The sequence below is a fragment of the Amblyomma americanum genome, chromosome 4, assembly GCF_052857255.1.
Source record: "Amblyomma americanum isolate KBUSLIRL-KWMA chromosome 4, ASM5285725v1, whole genome shotgun sequence".
NCBI lineage: Eukaryota > Metazoa > Arthropoda > Arachnida > Ixodida > Ixodidae > Amblyomma > Amblyomma americanum.
In genome coordinates, this window is record NC_135500.1 from 158,880,901 (window position 1) to 158,896,867 (window position 15,967).

Sequence of the window (15,967 nt, forward strand, 5' to 3'; positions counted from 1 at the left end):
CGCTGGCCCCTCTTTATATTTCTCACCTAATCAAAGCTTCGCCGAAAGATCAATTCGACGCGTACAACTAGACTAGTAAAAAAAAAAAACTTCCGATGGAAAACAAGAGTTCAGATATCTAAAGAACAGTTTGCGTCTTGGAACAACTCAATAAAGCAGGCACTTTGTGACGTTAACGCACAGCTTCATAAAATTTTAGATTGCACAGGAAGCACAAAATTTTCCTCTACAACAGGCCTACAGTAAATGGGAGAGTCTACGTCAGAATGTTGTTTTTCATGCGTTCTGAAGCAACAAGAGCCGTTTCCTTGTTTGTCATTGTTAAAAGGGAATGGGAAAGAAAATTGGTCTTCGATTTAACTCCGGCTGCCACTGTTCCCAGTTTTCCAGTTCCTTTGTGCCCATTAAAACTACTATCAAGGCCACGTAACTAAAAGCACCACAGATGGTCCCAACAAACGTGTTCTTTCTAGGACAACATAATCTGAGAGCTTAGGTTTCTGCTATAAAAAAAACGCTACATGCACTACTACAAAGAAGAAACCGAAATAAAACGCTGATGAAGAGACGTACACATTGTGGTTGGTTTATAGCGCGACCGGGTCCTTTGAACAGCACAATAAGTACTACCACGTGAAGGCGAAAGAAGTGAAAACATACTGCTTCCAGTGGTCTCATTTATTCTTCGCCAGTGCACTAAGCGGTCTCGCCGAAACGAGGTTCCTACGTAGCTCTAATGGAATGAAGGAACGTCAGGCCCCCACTGCGCAATGGCCGTCATCTTTCCTCTTTTAATTTTTTTTTACTGATAGAAAACAACACATTGTGGGTCAGATTGCATGGTTGCCCGGTTTGTCAATGCTTTTGAATGCTTACGACAGTGCACAATGGCCGGCAGTAAAATGCTGATGCGATGCTTAGAGGAATCCTCCCCAATAGAGTAGATATGTAATTAGGGAGAAATTACTCATTAGCAGCCCTACAAGCGCAGGCACAGGCCTACGAAGGAAAGCTGCATAGCTTCGACAGTAACTTGTAGTTGAAAAGAAATTTGTCCTGGTCCAGGGCTCGAACCCGGGACCACCCCCTCACCTGAGCAGTCGTTCTGCCAACTGAGCTGTGGTAGGGCGAGAGTAAACTGATCGGTAATTCCAAGCGCGAAAGGTGTTGGTGCATTGCTTAGGAGAATTGCACTAATTTGACTAGATTTGTAATAAGGCAGTAATTATTAATGAGCACCCTAACTCATTAGTATCTATTACTCATTAGTAATTACAGGAAAGCAATGCAGCTTCCAAATAAACTTCGCCTGGGGGTGCAAGCCACGCTTGTAACAATTAAGTTTGAGATAAAGCGATCAAATCAGAGTTGCGAAAACGCATACATAACTAAGGGAGAATATACGTTAGTTCTTCTCATGCGTACACACTCTCTGATATCCATAATAAATTGCTGCTAGATAGCATTTCAAGACCAGCCGGGGATTAATTCGACGAAATGAACAGAACGATGGCGAGAGGCTGAGATCTCAATGTTGTGGGGACAATACTGCTCTTAGTAGTAATACTATTCATTGTTGTAATGTGCTTTATACCGTTCTTTCCGCTACGCATGCATTCCTCCGCTATAGAGTACCCTATCACAAGAGCTTTTAGACTTAACGTTCATGCATCCATGCACAGACTTCGGAGTATAAAATGGCAAAGTCCTAAAGCGAGCTGTAAAGAAGAAAGTAAAAGAAAAAGGTGCAGGGTATCCAGCTCTGTGTCCTTGCGTGCTCGTGTTTCTAGTTTTTTCATATAAAACGGATGTGAAAATGTAGATGTGCAGGCAACGTATCTGCTACTTTTTTCTCACCTTCTCTTGAGTCCCATGACCTCCACAAAAGCAATTTTTTTTCAGCGCGGCGACACCCCGCTGTTCTCGAGAAAGCGCCAGCGCCCAGAACTGTAATCTGCAACCTTTATTTTTTCTCGCCGACACTGTAACAGCTTTTCCTAAGCGCCAGCGCGACAAGCTTCGTGGAAACGCCTGGCGCTGGTCACTTTGCTGATTTTCGCCTCATGTCTAGTCAAACAGTTTTTATTATTATATTTACATTTATTGTTTCATTCATCAACATTTTCGAACGACCAAATGTGCTCTATGTGTTGCTAATATGGGTTAAGGAAGAAAGAGTTTTCTTTTTAAGAAAAAAGCTTGCTTCATTTTTGTTTTCAAAGCTGGGATTCTGTTGGGAGATAAATGATGTATCTTTGAATTAAGTTTTGTTTGTTTTCGTCTCTTTCGAACTTCTGTTGAAAATGAACACAAAATGAACATTTTTTTGCGTAGTGAGCATTACAGTTTTTTTCTTTGGCAAAGGGCAGGGCTCCCGCGGCATGACACTGTGCCCACCGGCCTTTTATTATTTTTGCACTGTGCGCAGTTTTAATTTATTGCGGGGAACGGCAGCGCACAAGAACATTTTTTTTCTCATTTTTTTTTGCTTTAAGTGCGTTTGCTCAGGAGCAGGTTTCTTGATTCAGATAGGCACAAAAATTTTCCTCCCGCTTCCTTGCCCACGTCAGCTGGCCGTGCAGAGGTGTGGTCTCTTGTAAGGACATTTTTGGTTCCCTCAGCGATCGCAATTTTGCTCGCCTATTACGAAAAGAATATATTTTTTCACGCTTCACTTTCGATCAGTGATCGATTTAAGCTGCTGCACTAGGAGTATCAGTAATATGATTCATTGATGAATATTACTTACAGGCAGCTGGCGTCCGTGTATTTCGGTTCCCTGCTTGGCGACGGTGTTTCTTCACTGCGAACTGTTCAGGGTTCAGTGCCAGCACAAATATAGTTGGGGTTCCAAAAGGTTCACAGTGACCCTCAGAGCCGAATTTAGGCGCGAGGATGAGTGATATTACTCTTGTGTAGTTTGCGTCACATCGATTAGCAACGAATTGAAAAAAAAATGTTTAGGCTTCGCGATGTGTCTGAAACATACGCGGTTAAGCACAAGATCCAGAGCAGAAAATAGCAGAGAACCTGACTCCTACTGTTGTAGAATATTTACGGGCAAAGAAATTAAGTTTTTTTTAAATGGATTATGCAGTGCAAGGGTCGAGGTAATAATAGTACCGAAGTGGGTAGGCCAGTAGGCTCTTGGTGCCTCTCAAGCGTAGAAACGGCAGTTAATTACCAATTGTGGTCCTCACCGCTCACTTGTAAGTGTTCAAAAGGAAGAAAAAGTTAGAACAGGTAGTATTAAAGTAAACCCATAGATGTGAACACCTTTGCCTGTCCGACTGGATTTCATTACTTGCAGTGAACTCTGGGAGATGTGCAGCTAACACGTTGATAGCTAAAGCATTAATAATCCCACTACAATTAAAAGCCGCGGTGTGTATGGCCTTGCCTGTGTGTACTCTCTTGATGGTCAAGAAAGTCCCAGCATTGGCAGTAAAGATAGAGTGACGTCATTTGTTGGCCTTATGACGCACTCGTGAAGCCGAGCACCGCTATTTACGACAATCCTATGCATGCCGTTCGTCTGCCTTTCCGGGCTTTCGTATCAAAGTTCTGACGCACTCGTTCGTCATTCAAGGGCGTGTGCGTGTGTGGGCGTCCCGAACAACCAAGCATCTACGGCTTTCGTCCACGACATACAAACTCGTCCAAATTCATCGCCGTGCAGCGACAGGGTCTGTACGCTTGCGGTCTTGTCCGGAGCAAATACGCCAACACATACACTCTTTGAAAGAACTTTGATGCATGTGCGAACATTGCGCACAAACAATGCACCCGGGGCCAGTAATGCTTTCGTATTCCCACACGTAAGCAGTCTTGAGTGTATCTGCCCAATTATTTAAAATTTCAAAATGCCAACGGTTCATAGTCGGCTCGGATGCTTCTTCAGTTGTGACTGAGGATTGTTGCGACCGAAGGAACACTGAAAAGGAAAATGCACGCAACTGCTCACTGGCTGAAGGTGAGCCACAATCATTGCCACGTGCATACAGCAGCAGAGTTAAAATAGCTGTGAGAGTAAAGAATGAAAGATAGGACGCGCGTCGCAAAAACTGCGTCATCTGAAGCGACGGCGACGGTTAAGCAACAGATGCCACTGGTGAGAAGGAGCCATCGTCACATTGGTGACAGCACCGTAGGGTCATGAAGCGCCCCATCACCCCCACCGTGCGACTGAGGGTGTTTGGTCTGTGTCTTTAAGTACCTGGGAAATAGGAAATGAGTGAGGAGGTGTGAAGGGTTCAAGAGAGGTGGATACCTTGATTGGGTCTATGGATATGGGTCACGGTGCCGGGCTGCGTGGGGATGGCCACTGACGTCTGTTATTCTGCGAGCTGCAGATAGAAGACCCTGGGCATATACCGGCGGTAGGTTGCCGATTGTGCTGTTGGTATTGTTTGAAGTGGTTTGAATGTGTGAGGATTAGATCTTCGACAGCTCGAAAACAACGTGCGCAACTTCGCAAGAAAACGCAGTCCGGTAACCAAGCATTCCGAGGGCGCACTCTACAAAATCATCTTGCAGACAACAGCTGCAGTGCTTACGAATGCGATCGCCTCTGAGGAGAATAATCTTTGCTTTGTCAATATATTCGTTTTTTAGAATGTTGTCGTTATTTTCAGCTTGCTGCATGTTTCTTTTTTGATGTTTAGGTGTTGTTTAAGTCAGTTTTCTGAGTACGTGAAGTTCATGTGGATAAGCATGCAAGCTGACTTCCTGTTATATTAAATATAAGTTACACTATTGCCAACACAGTGGTTGCTTGCTGGTAGTAAATAACATTTTTAATGGTTTTATATTTGCCGCTTCTTCACACTTGAGGCCAAGCTTCTCCTAATCTATTAAATATACTTTACGTGCTCTTGTTTGGACAAATGCTATTCGTAAGCGAGAAATATTCAGTACTACACGGCAACGCTCCCTGGCTTTCTATTCAGAGGCATAACTGGTAGCAAACGATGGAAATACCACACTGACCCGAATGGACAATGACTGGTTACGAAATCGCAGTTTTCACCAATGCGTATATATAACGTTTACACTGCACGTACCGTTACAAGCCCTGCTCACTGAATAAAAGGAGAACTTACTAGATACCAAGCGAGGGAAAACCAGTCTTAATGAATACGCGTGTCGCTGTCTATCATGACGTGTGGTTGCAGCAGAAGCTTCAGAGAGAGCGAGAAAGGTCAGAAAGAGAACGCCCACTCCCGGCAATACCTTGTACCTAAAAATTTGTAAAGATAAGCTCACCGGTTTACCGCTTTAGTGAACAAAACTTCGGTTGCGGTCAGTTGATGCATGATTTGTTTTTATCAGCTCCAGCTATTGTAGCTTCGGCTTAGCCGTTCGTATTAATCTCGCCCTCCCACTTTCCCCGCCCACTATCTTTGTCTTCCCTGGCGCACTTTATCGTCCCTTCTCTCGCCTGAACGCCGAGAGAGGAGTTCTTTCTGTGCGCTTGGCCTCCTGCCAAATTTACTAAATTTGCGGCCTCTACTTTGCCGCTTCATTTGCCGCTGTTAAATCGTATTGTTTGAGGAATAAATTAACATAAACAGAATAATTCAAATAATCACGATAAAGTTAACGTAATTGAATATTTTATTACGGTCTTACGACATCATATTCCACATCAGAAAGCCGGGATTTATGGCTAAACGAAAGCTATGAAAGGTTTTTCTGTAAAAAACAAAAACATAAAAGCGGCGATCATACTCTGTTCTGTAGGAAGTGTTGTCTTGCAGCATTGAATGCACATTTCGTTTTTACAATGATCGCCGTCAACCGACGCCTTGTGCGTGTGTAGCGGGTTGAGGCGCACTGTAGGGAAGAGGAGGGTGGTCTACTCCTCTCATTCCTTCAGTGAGGCCCGTATATCGGCTTAGATTTTGGCTCGGTTTAAATGGGTGAGTGGCGGTGGAGACGGAGGCTTCACACGCCCCCGCTTCACATTCCGGCGCCGTTTTGGGGGAATATTACTCTTACTCCTAATGTAGTAAAACGTGTTAGTAACAAATGACCGATGACTTACAAAGCTGACAAAAGGGTGCAGAGTTAGGCTGCAACGTTTTAGTGCTGATGAGCCGTGCAGTGGATACTTTATGCATTTTGTACCAAGCATTTGAGGATTGACTTCCTGACGCGCTTATGTTCTTAATGGATCCCGGTTATGCACAATGTCTGCAGCCTGAGACCGTAGTCGTACTTCAAAAAATCAGATTTACTGCGACATAATATATGATATGCATAACGTAAAATTTTTGTGGGATTGCCCGGCACTGAAGCCGACTAGAATTCGCCACCTGGCAGCAGCGGGTCTCCACCAAGACAACCCGTCCTCATACATTGATTGGACGCAGGGGCCACATCACCGCTCCCTCCTCGCCTTCATTAGATCGGCACATCTTTCATGCTTTATTTAACACCCACCCACTCTTGTCTTTACTTTCTTTTCTCTTTTCTTCCTAACCCCCTTATGCGCAGAGGCAATAAAGAACGCTATAAAAAAAAACTAAATGCAAAACTACATATTCAAAGTAGATAAACATTTCAAGCAGAATTTTACACGGAATAGTATGAAACACGCAAAACAGACAAAAAACAGTACCCTTTGTCATTCTCCGACACAGATAAATTGGGTCCCCAGTCCGTGACCGGGAAGAACGAGTTCGATGTAGACAAAATGCAAAACGACAGTGTAATGGGGTGTCGATGTGCGCGAAAGATCTTCCAGGTGGCCAAAGATATCTAGTACGGAGCCCACCTCTACGGCATACCAGATTCCCCACACCGCTGCGTTGACTTCTAGAGAACCCGCCCTTGAGTGGTTAAGGTCCTCGGCAACTGAGACTGAGAACGTTGGTTTGATCCCTTCCAAAACGGTCGCAGTTTAATGGAGCTGCAGTGGGAGCGTCCGTTGCAATGTGCGATATCATAGACGTGAAAGAATCGCAGCTGGTCAAAATTTACCCGGACTTCACCGCAACGACGCTTTTTTTCATCCTCCTTTCTCTCTATGCTTTCTCACCTAATTCACGGCACGGCCGATGCGTTTACCAAGAAATTCGGCAATTACGGCGGATTTCCTTTCCCAAATAATAATCTTCTCTATTTTTTGTAATAATATATTTTAACTTTCAAAACAAAAAAAAAGGAACCGCTGAAAGAAAAACTAAATGCCATGCAGCCTATGATGCATTAGAAACTTCAAACACACCCTGTACGCCCTAAACGGCGAGAGAAATTTGTTTTCGCCAACACGCCCCATTTACTGCGCTGGGGTCTCATCAGCCATCTCTTCGGCTGTCGCGTGTACAATAACGCCAAGCGGTGTGCCGCAATCGTATCGACTGAGCGGATCGATTCCACGCTGGCTATAGGTGAACGCCGGGGGCCCTACGTATCTATGGCGCTCCTCCCCGCCCCGTTATGTCCTTTCGGAAGCACTATTCGTTCCATCCAACGTTTGCGTGCCATTAGCAGCCCTCGATGCTGCGATCAGACCCCGCGACCCTCCCATCCCCGTCGCCGGCACGTTCAACGGCAGTAAAAGTTTGATATAGGCGTTCTGGTGGATCACACATTACAATCCCGCCTTTCGCCACCATTCTTCTGTCACGTTCTCCGTTTCGAGCAGATTGCCCGAACCGCGTCGAGAGCGTGCGAGCGAATTGGCCAGGCCGTTACGGCTGCTGCTTTTCCATTCTGATTCTGACTACATTCGACGGTAGGGGTTCATATGGAGAGGGATCCCTTTGTACTTCGCACACTGTGCCAGTGCACGCCGTGGAACATTATCTTTTGGGAGAATCTCGGTTTCAGTAGAAACCGATGTTTCGAACGCCATAAACACTGTATCTCAAACGCGCGGCCCTCTGAAGGGGGTTCAGACTAGAGTTTCCAATTATATAGTCGAGAGAGGACGGGAGTTCAAGCGATCGAGCAATGGAACGTTACAACTCTTGTTGCGCATGCCTCGTAAAGATCGAGATGTTGCTGTTGAGGGAAAGGCTACCAATACGTGCACGCTGCAATTGAGGGTATCTGCAGTACATTCACTTGCTTTTCTGTCAGTTAGGAATCTTTTACAGAAGGTGTTACTTTTTGGGGTTGTCGTGCGCGGCTGGCTGGACACATCCGGAGCCTCAAGTAATCACGTACGGAACGCCGCCTGTTTGTGGACAAGAGTGCGTACGCTGTGATCCATTTCCTTTTGACTCCACATGGAACTAACGAGTCAAGCGGACGGCGACGGAGGGGAGTTCGGGGTGCGCAGACGACCCAGCTTGGCCGGGCCTCATTGTTCGCAGCCCGCTCCGAGAAGCAGCAACGAAGGCGCATCGCCTTTCATCCCTACCGCGGCGACGCTGCCCAAGGCCATTACCCGGGCGGCGGTCGTTCAGTGTGTGGCTAGGAGGCAATTTTGAAGACGCGTTCCTCATGTTCACTGTGAGCGCTTATCAGCTCCATATGACTGCCAGGCACTTCCTGTGCACGTGAGGCATCAGGAAGAATTGGGGAGCGGCGGCGCCTTAAGTGGCACGGCTTTCGACAATCTGTGCGGCCCTCGCATGCTCTTTAAGCGAGTAATCATGCCGCCCCGCGGGGGAGGATGGAGTGATCCGAGAGGGGAATTGTTAGTATTCGTGACAGTGACCTGTCCCCTCTCCCCAATCTTTGATTGGGCGTGTTTTACGCTCCTCTATCTCTTTTTCAATGTGTTTTCCTCTCCCATGTGTTTTATTGGATGTGTTTTCCTTTCCCCGGTCCTTGATTGGATGCGTGCTTGTGTTTTGACCTAATTGGTTGGTGTCCCCACTGAGGGCGGGGACTTAGGGATTAAAAGAAGACGTTTTGGTGGGACCGGGGGTTGATTTCGTCTGGTCACTCTGCGGATCAATCACTATGTACATAGTTGTTCTCCTTGTTGTACCTTCCGTTCTGTCTTAACTATTTTATGTGTGATTAAACAGTTTACTTCCTGAAGTTCCACGAGTAATGTGACTGAGCAAGTTTAGAACCTCAAGACGTCGGCATCCAACAACTTCTACCTTTCCCCTTCGGGCTGACATCAAGGAAGAGAAAGGGGTAAAAAGGAACACAACTGGCGCAGTCGACAGAAATGCGACGTCTTCCTACTCGAGGTAACTGAAGGAGGGCGGAAGTACAAGGCGGCGGACGAGCTATAGCGTGGCACGTCCAGAGGAGAAGATTTGAAGAGTGACAGCTGGTCAACGCCGACGTGACGGTGAAGGTCCAAGTCAGCGGGCAGCTGAAGGAACCAGGTGACCAGAGTCAAGGAGGGCGCTGTTGATCAGGAGGAGCCGACGACGACGCGGATCAAGGAGACGAGTTCCAACCGGGACCGTGCGGCGCAGCGACCAACTTCCGGGCCAGTCTTCCATGCTGGAGCACCGGCAGCCTCGTAAAGCGGAGCTTCGGTAGCCAGGCGAGTACCTTTCTGTTTCTGTCGGGCTTGTGCTTATGCCAAAGCCTTGGGTTTTGAGAAGTGACAGTGTTAAACAGAAAGAGATGGAGAACGGGGCAGGGAACGGAGAGTTGGCAGCCGCGGGTCAGGCAAATGAGGGTCCGACGCACCCTCTGACAGTTAGCGCGCCGGTGCAACAAATGACCGAGTTGCAAGTGCAATTACGAATTGCTGAACTAGCGGTGGAAAAGGAGCGATTGGCTTTGCAAAATACAAGGCTGAATCTTAAGCAGAGCGGAACAGCGGGTGGGCTTGGTGAGAGCGCGGGAGCGAGCGGAAGAATGGACGAGGACAGAAGGTTGAAATTTGCTAACCTTATGAAAGGCGTCCTCACGCCGATGCCGCTTCAAGAAGCCCTGGTACCAGGGTGGTTCGAGGACGTAGAGGCCACGTTGGGGTCATACGAAGCTCCAACCCAGTGGTGGGCTGGACTAGTTTTGCCACACCTAAGCGAGAGGGCACGCATGCTACTCACGCGGTTGTCCGCAGAGGAAAGGAGCGAGTACGCACTCCTGAAAGCTAAAGTGTTAGACGGCTTGAGGCTCACTGCCGCCGAATACAAGCGTCTTTACTCATCCGCGAACAAAAACCCAAATGAGACGTGGGAGCAGTTTGCGGTACGCCTGCAGAACTACCTGGAATACTATTTAAACAGCTGTCAGGTAACTTCGTTAGAGGAGTTCAAACTGCTAGCCGTCGCGGACCGACTAAAGGAAGCCCTCAGTGCAGAGGCGAGAGCGCACGTTGCTCTAAATGATAAGCCAGGGTTCCTAAAACCTAGTGAGATTGTCACGCTGGCAGAAAACCACGACGAAAGCCGAAGATATAAGGTCGGGAAAGCAGCGAGCGCGGCGGTGGCGACGAACGAGGCAGTCGAGGTAACACAGCGCGACGGAACCCAGTCCCGACCAAACAACACGCGGCCCCGGTGACGTGGACAGTGTTTCCATTGCCACGGGCATGGGCACATCGCAAGATTTTGCCCGAAAAGACAAACCGCGGAAAAGCAAGACATGGGGGGCGGACGCGCAGACCAGAAATCAGTAATCGCCCGAATATCGGTCCCCTTGCATGACAGGGAGACAGTGCACGGCTCAGTGGAAAGGCAGCCCGCGGAGGAGAAAGTCAGCGCCGGAGAGGTGACATTGTTGAGTAGCGGGAACGCTATAAGTGCGCGCATTGACTCAGGGGCCGACATCACGGTCATCCGCAGGTCGCTCGTGCCGCGATATGAATGCGCGGGGGCAACAATAAAACTCACCGGGGCTTTCGGAAAGCAGGTTGTCGCGGAGCTGGCGTACGTTCCCCTAGTAACAACTCAGGGAGCACCGCGAGTATCATTTGACCCGTCGGAGCGAGGCATACTGTGTGCAGTCACAGACGAGCTTATAACTGGGATAAGCGCGTTAATCACTCCCGAAGACTATGAGCAGCTTCTGAGTGATCGTGTCCATGCGCAAGAACAGGGAGAAGCCGAGGGTTCTGACGAAGAATTCGAAGAGAGGGAGAAGCGGGTTGACGAGGTTCTAGCGGGCGCGGTAGCAGCAGATTGCAGCGAAGGGGAAACCGCGGTGGCACAGACGACGCGGCAACGGTTTCGCGAGGCGCAGATTGGAGACGAATCACTCCAGGAAGCGTGGGCTCAGGCTAGAGAGGGAACACACGGCATGGCGGTCCGGGACGAGCTTTTGTTCCACCACGAGCCTGTTGCTGGGCATCCATGTACTCAGCTTGTCCTCCCAACCGAGCGACGCGCAGAGGTGTTAAAAATGGCGCACGACTCAGTGTGGGCAGGTCATCTCGGCGAGCGGAAAACGCTTCAGCGGATAAAGGCTTCATTCTTCTGGCCCGGGGTCACACGTGACGTGAAGCAGTACTGCCGCTCATGCCACTCATGTCAGGTGAAGTCGCGTGCACGCACAGCAGATCGTGTGCCGATCGCGCCGATCGCTAGACCAGAGGCCGCATTCCAAGTGGTAAACATCGACTGCATAGGACCGATAGAACCACCGTCAGCTCGAGAGCACCGCTATGCACTTTGTGTAGTGGACATGAACACGCGTTGGCCCGAAGTCGTGTGTTTAAAAGCGCTGACCGCTAGGGCCACGTGTGACGCTCTTTTGCAAATATTCGCGCGCCTGGGAGTCCCTGAAACAGTGTGCTGTGACCAGGGCACAAATTTTACCGCAAAGCTTACACAAGAGCTTCTCAGAAAATTGGGCGCCTCTCCGAGGTTTTCCACGCCGGACCACCCTCAAAGCAACGGTCTGGTCGAGCGCTGGAATGGAACATTCAAATCCATGCTATTCCAGATTATTCAGGAGCACGGACGTGACTGGGATAGGCTTGTGCCATTCTTGCTCTGGGCTTACAGAGAGGTCCCTAATGAGACTACCGGGCAGTCGCCGTTTGAGTTAATGTATGGCAGAATACCGACCGGACCGCTATCCATTCTCCAAAAAACTTGGACGGGAGACTGGGCAGTACCAGATTCTTTGGCAACGCCGGCGGCAGAGTACCTGTCAGCTTTGCGCGAGAAGCTGGCCGAGGCAAACGCAAAGGCTAGTAACAACAGCACGGTAGCGCAACGCAGGTACACTGGACAATACAACTTGCGCGCTGTCGATAAACACTTCACAGATGGGCAGCAGGTGTTGTTGCTTGAAAGGGATGGCGAGGGAAAGTTGATGTCCAAGTGGACGGGGCCTGTGACGGTAATGCGGAAGACGCGCCCGTACAGTTATCTGATCAAACTCGACAATGGCGCATGTCGGACTGTCCACGCAAACAAGCTCAGAGCATACCACGCACGGGTGAATGTAGTAGGGGTGATATTCGAGGGCGACGCGGAGTTCGGCGACGTGCCCACGTTCCCCATGCGCTCAGTGCCAGGCGACGCGCTGCCGCCGGGTGCTCTCGAACATTTGAACGAAGCGCAGCGCCGAGATCTAGAGGCACTGATCGAGGAGAATGGCCAGGTTTTCAGCAGTAGGCCCGGCAAATGCACGCTAGGAGCGCCACAAAATCGTGCTAAAGGAGGGTGCTCAGCCACGGGCTGGGCATGCATACAAGGTCCCGACGGCGTATCGGAAGGAAGTGGAGAGGCAAGTAGATGAGCTCCTGGAGTGGGGACTAATATATCCCGTTGAGAGTCCTCATGCTCACCCAGTGGTTTGCGTCGCTAAAAAAGATGGGGGGCTGCGCCTGTGCTGCGATTATCGGAAGTTGAATGCGATAACCGAGCAGGACGCCTTCCCGATGAGCCTACCGTCCGAGCTGCTGTTCCGAGTAGCGAAGGCCAACTTCATCAGCCTAATAGACATGCTGAGAGGCTATTTGCAAATATCCCTTGACGAGCAGGCACAGGCCCTCACGGCATTCGTCACTCCGGTGGGGCAGTACGCATGGAGGGTCATGCCCTTCGGCCTTCGAAATGCGAGTTCGACATTTCAGAGGGTCATAAACCAGGTACTAGCACCGCACCGCGAGTACGCATGCGCCTACATAGATGACCTCGCGATTTATTCAGACACCTGGGAGGAGCATTTGAGGCACGTTCGGGCGGTGCTCGCTTCGATCGCAGCCGCCGGGTTCACCGTGAACGCAGGCAAATGTCATTTCGCGAGACGAGAAGTCGAATTTTTGGGCCATGTGGTTGGGTCGGGGAAGCACAGCGCTAATCCAGGAAAGGTCAAGGCAATAGACGAGATGCCGAGGCCCCAAACAAAGAAGGAGCTCAGAAGCTTTCTGGGCTTAGCTAACTATTACCGACAATATGTCCCCGACTATTCTCGCGTCGTGCTCCCACTGACGAGCTCAACTAACAGGCGGACACCGCAGCGGCTCCCATGGGATGACGAGGCGCAGAAAGCTTTTGATGAGGTGAAAGCATGCTTGAAGAGCGCATCCTCACTTCATGCGCCTGACCCAAGTAAGGAGTTCGTGCTCGCAACCGATGCTTCGGACTACGCGGTGGGTGCCTGCCTTGCCCAGTGCGATGACGAGGGCCGCGAGCAGCCTATCGCTTTTCTGAGCAAAAAGCTAAGCCCGGCTCAGACCCGCTGGGCGACTATCGAGAAGGAGGCTTATGCCATCATTTGGGCATTAGGGCGACTTGAAGTCTGGTTGTGTGGCGCACAAATTAGGGTCATAACGGACCATAACCCGCTCAAATATTTGACTCTGAGTAGTCCGCACAGCGCCAAGCTGACACGCTGGGCACTCGCTCTGCAGAGATTCGATATCCGGGTCGAGCACAAAAAGGGGGAGCAAAACGCTAATGCCGATGCAATGTCGCGACTCGTAGCTGCCAACTAGAGGCGTGGGGGTATCCGGGGCCTGGAGTTATGTCATGTATGGAGGTGTACCCTGAGGCTTTGGCAACGCATATGGTTCGGCAGCGGCAGATGGTGCTTCTTCGGCTCCGGGCCCGCGGCACGTTGGTCTGTTTTGGTTTTCTGTGTGTGCTTCATTCCAAGATGTTATGCAGCACACTTGGTGGGGAGGTGTCGTGCGCGGCTGGCTGGACACATCCGGAGCCTCAAGTAATCACGTACGGAACGCCGCCTGTATGTGGACAAGAGTGCGTACGCTTTGATCCATTTCCTTTTGACTCCACATGGAACTAACGAGTCAAGCGGACGGCGACGGAGGGGAGTTCGGGGTGCGCAGACGACCCAGCTTGGCCGGGCCTCATTGTTCGCAGCCCGCTCCGAGAAGCAGCAACGAAGGCGCATCGCCTTTCATCCCTACCGCGGCGACGCTGCCCAAGGCCATTACCCGGGCGGCGGTCGTTCAGTGTGTGGCTAGGAGGCAATTTTGAAGACGCGTTCCTCATGTTCACTGTGAGCGCTTATCAGCTCCATATGACCGCCAGGCACTTCCTGTGCACGTGAGGCATCAGGAAGAATTGGGGAGCGGCGGCGCCTTAAGTGGCACGGCTTTCGACAATCTGTGCGGCCCTCGCATGCTCTTTAAGCGAGTAATCATGCCGCCCCGCGGGGGAGGATGGAGTGATCCGAGAGGGGAATTGTTAGTATTCGTGACAGTGACCTGTCCCCTCTCCCCAATCTTTGATTGGGCGTGTTTTACGCTCCTCTATCTCTTTTTCAATGTGTTTTCCTCTCCCATGTGTTTTATTGGATGTGTTTTCCTTTCCCCGGTCCTTAATTACATGCGTGCTTGTGTTTTGACCTAATTGGTTGGTGTCCCCACTGAGGGCGGGGACTTAGGGATTAAAAGAAGACGTTTTGGTGGGACCGGGGGTTGATTTCGTCTGGTCACTCTGCGGATCAATCACTATGTACATAGATGTTCTCCTTGTTGTACCTTCCGTTCTGTCTTAACTATTTTATGTGTGATTAAACAGTTTACTTCCTGAAGTTCCACGAGTAATGTGACTGAGCAAGTTTAGAGCCTCAAGACGTCGGCATCCAACAACTTCTACCTTTCCCCTTCGGGCTGACATCAAGGAAGAGAAAGGGGTAAAAAGGAACACAACTGGGGTCCTACATCCATAACAGCTTCTTCCTTACGGTATCTGCGCTTAAAGAAATGCCGCCAAAACCTGCTTATTAAACAGGTATCAGTGTCGTCAGTATTGTATGAGAATTTTTCGCAGTATATTCAAAATTTCAGGCTAAAGTAATTTAATGCTCTTGTCTCATGATGTGAGTTAGGAAAAACGCGATCTTTTGAATACAAAAAAATTCCTTTCTTTATTTATGCTGCATTTAGCCGTTAATAGGGCTTACGGAATATAAAAGTGTACGGATATCTAGATTACGAATCTTGAAAAGGAGGTGGAATCTACGGAAGAGATTTAAATGATCCGTCGACGGTGCTCTGTGGCCGTTTCAGGAGGGAAAATTCTCGAGAACACCATTGAGAAGAATTTAGCTGGCAGTGAAAATTACACTTACTAAAGACAATAATTGCGACATTGGCTAGCAAGTTTTCTATTGCTAAATTTTGTAACTTCAAAGGCAACCTTAGTGACCAAAATTTTGTATTAAAAAAAACTTAAAATTCTTCACGATCGAATAATTCGATGTATTGGGAAAGGCTTCCTGGTATGTTCACCGAAAAATCTTTTACGTAAGCCCTAAATTATTGCTCTCTGTTTGAGTGTAACAGTGTGGTTGCGTATGACAAATTTAGCTCGAAAAAATACCTCAATTTACGTTCATTACTCTAGAAATAGTTCATGGGTGTTAAAAAGCGCCAGTAAATAAGAATTGTCAGTGTTCCTCTATGCCGCGTGGAGACCTTTTTTAGAAAAGAACAATTTCGTTATGGTATCTCCATAAGCTAGCACGCCTAGAAAGGCGAGGTGCAACTGCCTAATTTTCCTGCTCTAGATTGTTTTCCCGGAGAGCAAGTAATTATGGAAAACGCGCCTCGCATTTTGAGCGCTACGTGGATGTTTATCGCAAGGAGCTAGAGTAATGGCTGCTTTAAGGAAAC